Source organism: Solanum dulcamara, chromosome 11 (genome assembly GCF_947179165.1).
Source record: "Solanum dulcamara chromosome 11, daSolDulc1.2, whole genome shotgun sequence".
Taxonomy (NCBI): Eukaryota; Viridiplantae; Streptophyta; class Magnoliopsida; order Solanales; family Solanaceae; genus Solanum; species Solanum dulcamara.
Window position 1 is genome coordinate 46,243,181 of NC_077247.1, and position 11,086 is coordinate 46,254,266.

Genomic DNA, 11,086 nt, shown 5'->3' on the forward strand with positions numbered 1-11,086 from the left:
CAAATAGCCTACCAATTTCTTATAGTTTATTCGATACACCACCGGATAACCGTCCAATAATTGGTAATCCGTTAGCGAATCAACCGATATCTTATAGGTTGGCTAGCGAATTAGTAAATTTAAAAAACGATACTCGATAGGCCAAATCGTTGAATGAAATTATCTGTCCGATCCGCTCGATAAGCAGCCCTAGCTGTAAATCTGTCATGAAAAAATGTAAATATAATAAATTCCACGTATGAAGAGCTCTAAAAAAGTATGTTAGTACTTAAGAATCATATATTGCATTCACTTCTAATAAGGATTTAGATGGTTCATTTTTCCTTCGTTAGAGCAAGGGTGCAAATACTGAAAGGCACCTTCAAGATTTATTTGATTGGTTCTATCAACAAATTCATACCATTAATTGCACTTACTATGCTATTCAAAGTATGAATTCAAATTCTAATATTCTTCCAAAATTTATAGCGAGTTCATCTTCACATGTATATTTATACTTTATGCCCAAATTTTTTAGATTTAGTTGTATTCATTGATTGTATGCTTCATCTGTCATTTGTATTGGAGTATTTATTTTTTCCTAGTTACCAAATCAAATAATTTAAACTTTGAAAGTTATACTGTAAAGCATAATATATGGAGTATTACTTAATTTTAGGTGATCTATTATTAAATCATATATTTGATATAATTATTAGGTGAGAATAAATGTATTTGGAGTTAATAATTAATAATTACCTAAGAATATGTATTCACTTCAGATTATATTAAAGCCACTCTCTTGTGTTACTTTAACAAAGATTAGTTAATGTTAATCATGTGAACATCTAATTTACTACAGAAGCTAATAATAATAAAATTAATCATAAGAGACATGAGTACTTGAATTCATACAATCTTTTTTAAAAAACAAATTATTCCACAACTCTTTTAACAAAGGAGTCATCGTGATTGTTTCTTCGAAGAGGATGCTAAATATATGGACAAATAATATACACGTAATAAAAGTCAAGCATATAATGACAACAATCATGCCATATTTTTTTGTGAAAAGACCTTGACTCCATCAAAGTCATATAATTTGAGTGGACAAGTAATAGTAAATTACAAACTCCATGTTTACGTTTTAGACATGAACCTCCAAAAATGTTGAATTCAATGTCCCTACCAAATATATGATGGACGAAAAATGTATTTGGAACATGACAAGTTTCAATGTGTACAATAAGGAGGAACAATCGGTCTACCCCGGGAAAATGTTTAGAAAATAAAATAATATTATTTCATCCGATTTCAAAATCATTTTTATAACTTAAATGTATTAATTAATTATATGCTCTACATCATTATTCTATTTGATGAAAATACAATGATAAAGGCGGATGTACAAGGTAATTAAAATACACGATCAACCAAATTTAATAATTTTAGCCAAATCATATATATAATTATTTAATTTTCAACTCAATGGTTATTGAGCTTATTGTCCTAACATTCTACACCTATACATTTCAAATAAAAAATGTCCATCTTATAAGTGTATGTACATGAAATAATAAAGTTTCGTTACTATATCAATAAACAAGAAATTTTTTATTATCCACTAAGTTCAAATTACAATGAGTAAATATTGATTATAATGTCAACAAAATGTGTCGTATTGTTATTATAAACTAGATAAGAATGTGCTGTTATATTATTACTATTTATTTTCGAGAGAATGATAATGTATGGTTAATGACTTCACCTAACCTCGTGTGAAGCCAAACATAAACTTCCAAATGGAATGACAACTAGTTTTCGAATTATAATTAAATAATATAAATATACCAACTATCTACCTGAAAGTGGATTTTCCCCATATGGAGTCATTATATTAAATTAGAGTACTTTTAATAAATTCGGATGCAATTGTTCTTGCTGCTAATCCTCTCATTGTTTGTGACTGTTGTTCAAATATGACCCCTTTAATTTGGCTGCTTTCAATAGTACCAATAGTCAGTTTATTCAAACTTTTTTTTTTCTCTCTTTTTTTGTGTACAATTTCTTTTATTTTCTTTTTCTATAAGCAAAAGATATATAGTTCAATTTGTAATTATATTATATAACTAGAATACAATTGTTTTTCTTTGTTTAACTGACAATGTGGTGGTATGAAAGTCACGAATTGGAACAAAACTACCTTTGGTAACATTTTCTATCAAAAAAGAAAGCAAATATTCATGCATTCAATATCGAGTTGGTTGAGCAGGTCGGATCTCTCAAATGGAAATCTTAAATTCAAAATTTCCTGCATGTTTTTTCAGTTGAATTCGTTGCACAGAACTTTTCTAGATCTATTTACCTTTCTTGTGTAATTTGTGGGCTGCTATACTAAAGCGGAGCTTATCTTGTGGACACTCAAAGAATAGTGATTGTGGGTTATGTATAAAATCTATCTTTAATTTTTATTGACAGGAGAATAACCCACAAATCACTATTCTGAGTGTAGACAACATATATATGTCATGGCAATTTGTCTTTAATTATCTTTTAAAAGCCTTATGGTGCAAATATTTTGCACAATCAGTGTAGAACTGTTAATTTGATCCTATTTGACTAATGGAGTTCCTAAAATGTATTAATCCCTCGGATTTATAATATACAGTGTTTTTAGTTTTTATATTAGTTCAAAATAAATAATTTTTTATGTAATTAGAAGATATTTATTTTTTCAATTTTACCTTTAAATATGTGGGCTTTATGTAACCAAAAAGCCATATTAAATAGATACATACTATATTTAATTAAAAATAATTTAGTGAAAACATAACTTACTTTTTAAAAATAATTAAAATTCTTAAAGGATGTACTTAAACAATAAACAGAATATAATATGGACCTAAGGGAATACTTGCTTCATTTAAAGAGAAAATGAGTATATGTTTACCTCTCCCTCAATTTTTGACTAATTTGTCCTACCATCACCACTATTTGAGAAATATAGAATGTGAAAATGAAGATATATTACTATTTTCAATATATTCATCTTCCACATTCACTTAATATTACCCCACTTGGTTCATGAAATTTTATTTTCCTTTCTTTTGTATTTCCTATTAGATGTTTGACTTGCTTTATTTTAGTAGTTTCTCTTTTTTGACTTGCAATGGTGTTGGGGTTTGGTTTTTGGATTTGGGTTATTATTGCAGTTGAACTGTTAAGAAAGTTGGAGTTAGGTTTTCCATTTTGAGTTGTATCTGCTCCTCATAGTATTTGGTTTGGTCAAATTAAGCTTTCACATAGCTTTTTTGATGGTCATTGTCATCATTCCCTACTAAGTATACATGTTCCAAAGTGTACAACGCTCGTGCTTATGCTAATTCCAACTAATTAAAGAAATCTGAAAGAGAAAAAGATATGAATCAGGTTGTGCTGCTGCGGTGGAATTACTTTTCCTTAATTAAAGTTCTTGATTTTGAGCCTTGGATATAGAGATGTTTCTGTTGTCACCCCTAATGGGCCTGCAGTGCACGATCCTTCTTTAATCGGGGCTCTATGAACTTCAAACATCGGGTGGAAAATTTAAAAAAAAAAAAAGATACAAGCCAATATTGTGTTTGGATGAGAAACGAAAGATGTTAAGTGTTTGATATAAAGATTAAGCGCCCGTTTGGATTGGCTTATAAGTTGCTAATAAGTTGTTTTCAGCTTTTTTGAGAGTTTGGCTAGCTAACTTAAAATCATTTTGTGCTTAAAATAAGCCCCAAAAATAATTGGGTCTGTTTGACTTAGGAACTTATAAGTTGCTTAAAATAAATTAAGCCAAAAATGCACTAATTCGTTCTGTCTATGATCACGTCATTATTTTTTTCCCTTGTCTTACTCTTACGTATCATTTTAAAATTTTATTTTATTTTTATCCTATATTTTTGTTTTTTTTAACTCTTCCGGTGTGGGGTATTGTCCTTGAAGCTCGAAGGTATATATATATACTCCATCCGTCCAAATCTATGACATATTTTTTCTTTTAATCAGTTTAAAAAAGAATGATATTTTTTTTATTTGATAGATATTTAATGACACTATCAATATTTTATCAATATTCCCACTCATTTGGCAAAAAATCACAAAGATCACTCTTTTAAAAATGGTTGTTTTGAAATATTGCAAAGTCTTCTATATTTCTTAAACTTTGTGTCTAGTCAAACTACATCAAATAAATTGAAACGAAGGGAGTAATATGTAATTCTTTAAGTTCTTAAGCAATAATAAGATATCATCTTCAATTACTCACGACCTTCACTTTCAGGATTTTCAGTTTTTTTTGAGGAGTTAAAAAAAAAGTTATAAAAATTTAAAATCATTCATAAGTGACATGACTTAAATCTGCAAGGAAAAAAAAAATTATATTCTTGATCACTTCTCTTAGATTAACAAATTTTCTTCATGTTTGTACCGTTTGTTAGCTAGAAAATCGGTACATTGATTTGCTTTCCTCAAGATAAGTTTAATGGTGATCTTGTAACCTCTAACATATATTTGCGATATTTTCAACAATAGCCCAGTAATGAATTATATTGGGTTGGGTCTGTTTGTCAAATAACCCAAACTCTTATTGGCCCACAGACATGAGCTTATCTGAACGGTCGACAAATAGGGATAGTTTCACACATATATATATATATATATATATATAATAAAACGATTAGTTTATAATAAATATAATTATATTTTATTTAAATAAAAAATAGTCAAAACTCATAAAAGTATATATTGATTATACAATATAGTTTGTCAAAAATCATAGGAAATATACACTGATTATACGATATAACTTACCTATATATTGACTATACATTATGATACATTCAGGTTGAATATAACTTAACTATATATGATATATACGTTTACTACACATGAAGTATACACCGACTATTCAATCTCAATCAACTCAAAATAACCTCTAAACAGTCCCAAAGTTTAGATATGAAATCCCCTCGATATTTTGAGTCTTTTGATATATAATTTTCTCGAAACGATTCATATTTGCGGTACGTTGAATTTTAAAGAAGAAGAAGAAGAAGGAGAAGAATAAGGAGAAGGAAGAGAATGAAGAAGATGGACGAATCAGCAGCAGCAGAAGAAGACGCCAATGAAGGATGAAGAAGAAGACGCAAGAGAAAAAGGAAGGACGGAGAAGACAATCATTTTTTTGGGAAAAAAGAAGATAGTAAGTAAAGCTTATAGGCTAAAATTTTATATGATTTTCCCCTGCAAATAATGGAAAAATTACTTGATTGAGTGTTTTTTAAAAATTAATTACTGATTTTAGCGATATTTTTTTATTTATTACCATTTATAGCAATACATAGCAATACTATGATAAATCTATACTTGTATTAAAAGTGAATTATGCATACAATATAAATGTATTATAAGTGTTTTAAAATATATATTATGTTTGTATAGTAAGAAACTAACATAATGTATTATAAGTATCCATCTATAAAACTTGTATTATATATGTTTTATAAATAGTTCTCTGCAATATGTATTAAAACTGTATTATAAGTGTTCAGTGAATTTTTTTTTATTGCTATAAATAGTAAATATTTTCTTAATATTGTATATTTATGTAAGTTTTCTTCAAATAATCCACTTGTTATTAGCCCATTTACAGCTATCTCTATCTATTGTTAAGAATCTGGATCAATAAAGTAAACGGTCCAAAACATATATTTTTATACGACTCAGTTACTTAAATAATATACTATATAACATTAATTATGAATTTTATATATATATTATTTTTATAAAAAATGGCAATACTTTTCTTACTAGAAATAGCAAAAATTCTTCTCTTTCTTCTCCTCTCTCTCCTTTCTCTTTCTTCCTCTCTCTCCTTCTTCTCTTTTTTTCTTTTTTGGTCCATTTTTTTCTTTTTCTTTTTCTCTTTCTCTTTCTCACTCTTTTAAAAATAATAATTAATTATTCTAATTTAAATATAATTTTGAATTAGATATTAGAAAAAATAATAATTTTACTTCTTTTTAAATTAAATAATATTTTATGTAAATACATATATAATGCATTTCTAACTCAATAAAAGAAATAAATATAAACTATTTTTAATAAAATAATATATCCCGTTAATAAGAGAAAAAAATAAAAAACAACTATAATAGATTTTATATTCAATATATTGTATTATATGAATGTTTCAATGCACATGGTGAATATATAACTAAAATATTTTTAATACAAGAATATATTTTAGCACTGTTAATAAGAGAAAAAAATAAAAATAACTATTATGTTTTATAATTCAATATATTATATATATTACGGGCATGTTTCAATGCACGTGGTGAATAAATAACGAAAATCTATACAAATGCATTATAAGTATTATGTATGAATTTCAAACATTTCAGTACTATTCAAATTAATTTACGTTGTTAGAAATGTATTATATTTGTTGAAGTAAAAACAATCAAATTCATAACAATGTATAATATTGAATTCGAATTGTAATATATTTTGAATTCGAATTGTAATATATTTTGAATTCAATATATTATACATATTATATGCATGTTTCAATGTGCGTGCTGAATATATAAATAAAATATTTTTAATACAATAATATATCTCATTAATAGGAGAAAAAAATAAAAATAATTACAATAGATTTTGAATTCAATATATTATGATTAAAATGTGGTGAATATATAATTAAAATATTTTTAATACTGTTGACACCCAATTTTGATCATTCACAACGCAAATTAGCTATCGAGTTTCTTTGAATTTCAAACATTTTTTGAAATAATTAGCTTTTATAAAAACAAAGATATTTTCATGTTATTCTTAACTATTTTTATTTTTTTATAAATTTTAGTATAATATACATATTTCTATAAACTATATATTTGATTACTATTTATGTAGTTATTCGAAAATCATATCAAAAAGATTTTATTGTTAACTAAATATAATGTTAGTTAGGTTAGTTTAATTATAGTTTGCATTTGTGAAAATTTTAGTTTTTCTAAAAAAAAAAATCCACAATCTCCCACATCGAAAATTGTATGAAAATTTGAAGTTTTTAGAGCTTATATAAATGCTCATATTCTTATTAAGAAGAGAAAAGAGGTGGGAGGTTGTTTAGCCACCTAAAGTTAGAAATTTTCTTAACTTGGCTAGGATTTTGGACTCTTGTCTCGAGCCTAAAAGTTGTGAAAATCTTTAGCTTTCAATCTATATTTTTTTTCAAGGAAAATAGGAGATTGAAGTCGAATTTAGGCTAAGAACAGTGTTCTTATAACGTCGAACCCACGAAGGTTCGAGTCTAAATTTTTAATCTTTTTTTTTTATAGATTGGAGTTCCATCAAGCTCTTGGGTGGTGGTGAAGTTGTCTTCCGCTCATCGTCTTCAGTCTTGCTGCCCGGAAAGAGGTAAAATCTTTTCTCTGCTTTATTTTATTTAATTATTTCATGTTTTATATTTAGTTGATTCGTAGTCTTATTTTTTTAGTTAGCATGTATTAAAATAATTAGATTAATGATAGAATTTTTTTTATCGTTAGCATGTATTAGAATTAATTAGCTATCATGTGTTAGGATTATTTCATGAAAAATCTTAGTGTTGTTCATTATTTTTCCAAATAGTTTTCTTTGAAAATATATATTTTCATGTTTTTAATTTCTTCTTTTAACATGATTTAGATAACAAAAATATGCTTAAAGTTATTATTCAATTAGAACTTTCATGGCCTAATTGATTTAATTCTTTTTTTAAAATTTGAGCTAGTATATCGTATATATTAAATCCGTGTTCTTTAGTTACTTGATATATATATTTCTTCTTTCCTTTCCTTTGTCCACATATATGCATTTTGTTATTCACTTTTAGGATGCTCATCAATATGATAATTTAAAATATCATTATATGTTCCTTGGTTTAGTTTAAAATAAGTAAATGCTTATGTAATTTTTTTTGTGTGCATGTGATATCAATTCGAGTCCATCTTTGGACCCCATCTTTGCATATCGTTGAGTTTTTGAGTCTCCCGTCATCTTGTTTGATTTGCTGGAAAGTTGATAAATGGAAAAGAAGGTAATATTCATGATTTATATATTGATATTGGGCTGTATACATGGAATACATGTGGAAAACAGTGTCTTATACATTGATATACAGTATCTATATAGTCTGATATACAGGAAAACAATGTTGTATACACTGATATACAATATATATACAGTGGTATACATCAGATACAGGGAACAAACAGGTGGTATACTGTGTGTATACAGTTTGATATACAGAAATAAAGTTGTATACGCTGTATACAGTATATATACATTCCGATATACAGTGTGTATACATCTGCGATATACATTAAATTTGTGCTTAAGGCCCAAAACGCAGATGACTCAATAGCTTAGTCCAGTGTACAGAAACTAAGTGTCAAACAATATTTTCATTTGTTATTTATTGTTTATTTATATTAATTCGTGTTGTAATAATTTATTCACTTATGTTATTTATGCTTGCTTAGATATTAATTTTAATTTGTTTTAACTTAATTAGATTCTCCTAAAGATAAATCCAGCGTACAGAAACTAAGTGTCAAACAATATTTTCATTTGTTATTTATTGTTTATTTATATTAATTCGGGTTGTAATAATTTATTCACTTATGTTATTTATGCTTGCTTAGATATTAATTTTAATTTGTTTTAACTTAATTAGATTCTCCTAAAGATAAATCAATTCATGTTAATTTACTCTTTAGATGATTTTCTACCTTTACTTAGGCATTTGGTAAACTTTACTTCTTTTTTTATACATGTATATTATTTTCAATGTTTAAGTTTGATCATTTTTTCTAAAAAATAATTTTAAAGTCTTCGTTTTCTTTTAAATTAATATTTTAAAAGCTAGTCAAATAATTTTCAAATTGTCAGATAACCACGCGTTAGCGACCACTTTTAATGCTTAACACTAGGGCTGTACAGGACAAACCGATAAACCGCACCAAACCGACAAACCAAACCAAATCGGAAAAAAAACCCGACTAGTGGTTTGGTTTGACTTGGTTTGGTGTTTGAAAAAAAAACCCGACCATTATAGGGTTGGTTTGGTTTTAACTAAAAAAAGTCAAACTGAACCCAAACCGATCCGATTATAGATATACTACTTTTAAATTATGTTATACATAAAAATATTTATTAAAATGTAATTTATAAATATTTTTTAAAATTTTTTCATAATTTTTGTTTCTTTCTTACATTTAGATTTGGACTTGAGTAGCCCATCTAAATAATATACAAAAAAAACTTATCTTATAAAGTTATATTATAAAGTTGAAACTTCAAACAGTGTTGTGCCTCCATCTTATATGTTGATATTTTGTACTAGAACTCTTTTTAAGAAGCACTGCTCTGTGCTTTTTATTAGATACTATGAGAAACCCAAAAAAATTCAAAAAAACCCAAAAAACCCGAGAAACCCGAAAAAACCCGAAAAATTCGAGAAAAATTGATATCGAAAAACCCGACTTTTATTGGTTTGGTTTGGTTTATAGATTTAATAACCCGACACAAATGGTTTGGTTTGGTTTGTAAAAAATCCGAACCAACCCGGTCCATGTACACCCCTACTTAACACCTTGTCAAAGTGGAATTAAGAACCTCGTACCTTTTTCTCTGAATTTTTAAGACTTAAATCTGTTAGGGTCTTTTAAATTAAGTTTTTCTTAATTTCTTTAAAAAATTAAGTGACGACTCCTCTTTTCTAAAATTGATTTTTTCTCTATAGATTTGAAATTAATTTTACACTATTTTTCTATTTCTTTCTCACAGCGCTGTCTCCCTTCTCTTTTTCTTTTTTTCTTTTTTTTCTTTCTCACTCTTTTAAAAATAATAATTAATTATCTTAATCCAAAACTAATTTAAATAGTATTAAAATATTTTAAATTCACATATAATATTAATAATGTATTTGTATTTGTTTAATTTTCAAGAGATATTTATTAAATAAAAATAATTTAGTAAATTACACATTATATTTATTAATTTTTTTAATAAACGTCATTTTTACGACAATAGAATGAAGGTCCAGACGGAGTATATCTTTTTTTTTTCTTTTTTTTTTAAAGAAAATTTCTTTTTCTTTACAACTAACAAGGAAGGATATATATGATTAAGCAATCATTACTTACTCAAACGAAGACGTACAATGAGGGATATAAAACTTGTACACAGGCAATAATGGGGTAGAGGGGGTAGTAACAATATAATCCTATATATATTGACCAATATTTATAATTAGCGCGTATATACATTAAATATATCCAAATTCATCAAAAAGACACTCAATATTATTTTGCACTACTTTATAGTTTTATTTTTTTTTAATTAATAATGTGTGGTTTGTCAAAGCACTTGAATATTAAAATTATTTTATTGAGAAAAAATACTTTAAATATCTATTATAAAAATTTTAATTAAATTTTAATTATTAAAAAATTCAGTGTTGCATAAGATGAAGAGAGCGTGAAGAGATGCTTACCACTCAGTCTGTTCTCAAGAGAGAAAACTTTAAATATCTTGGATCCGTCATTTATAATAGTGGAGACATCGACGATCATGTCACACATTGCATTGTGGTAGCATAGATGAAATGGAGACTTGTTTTTGAAGTAATATGGGATAAGAAGGTTACACTTAAACTTAAAGGTAAGTTCTACAGAGTGGCTGTTAAACCGTCCTTGTTGGATGAAGTAGAGTGCTGACTAGTCAAGAACTCAAATGTTTAGAAGATGCATGTTACGGAACTGAGGATGTTGAGATGGATGTATATGCATACTAGGATTGATAGGATTAAGAATAAGATTATTCGGGAGAAGGTGAGAGTGACCTTTGTGACAGATAAAATAAGGAAAGAGAGACTGAGATAGTTTTGGCATGTACAGAGGAGGTGCGTTGACTCCCCAATGAGGCGATGGGAGAGGTTGGACTTAGGGGGGCACACAGAGGGGTATGAGTAAGCCGAAAAAGTATTGGGAAGAGATGATTAGACAGGACATGGTGCAAT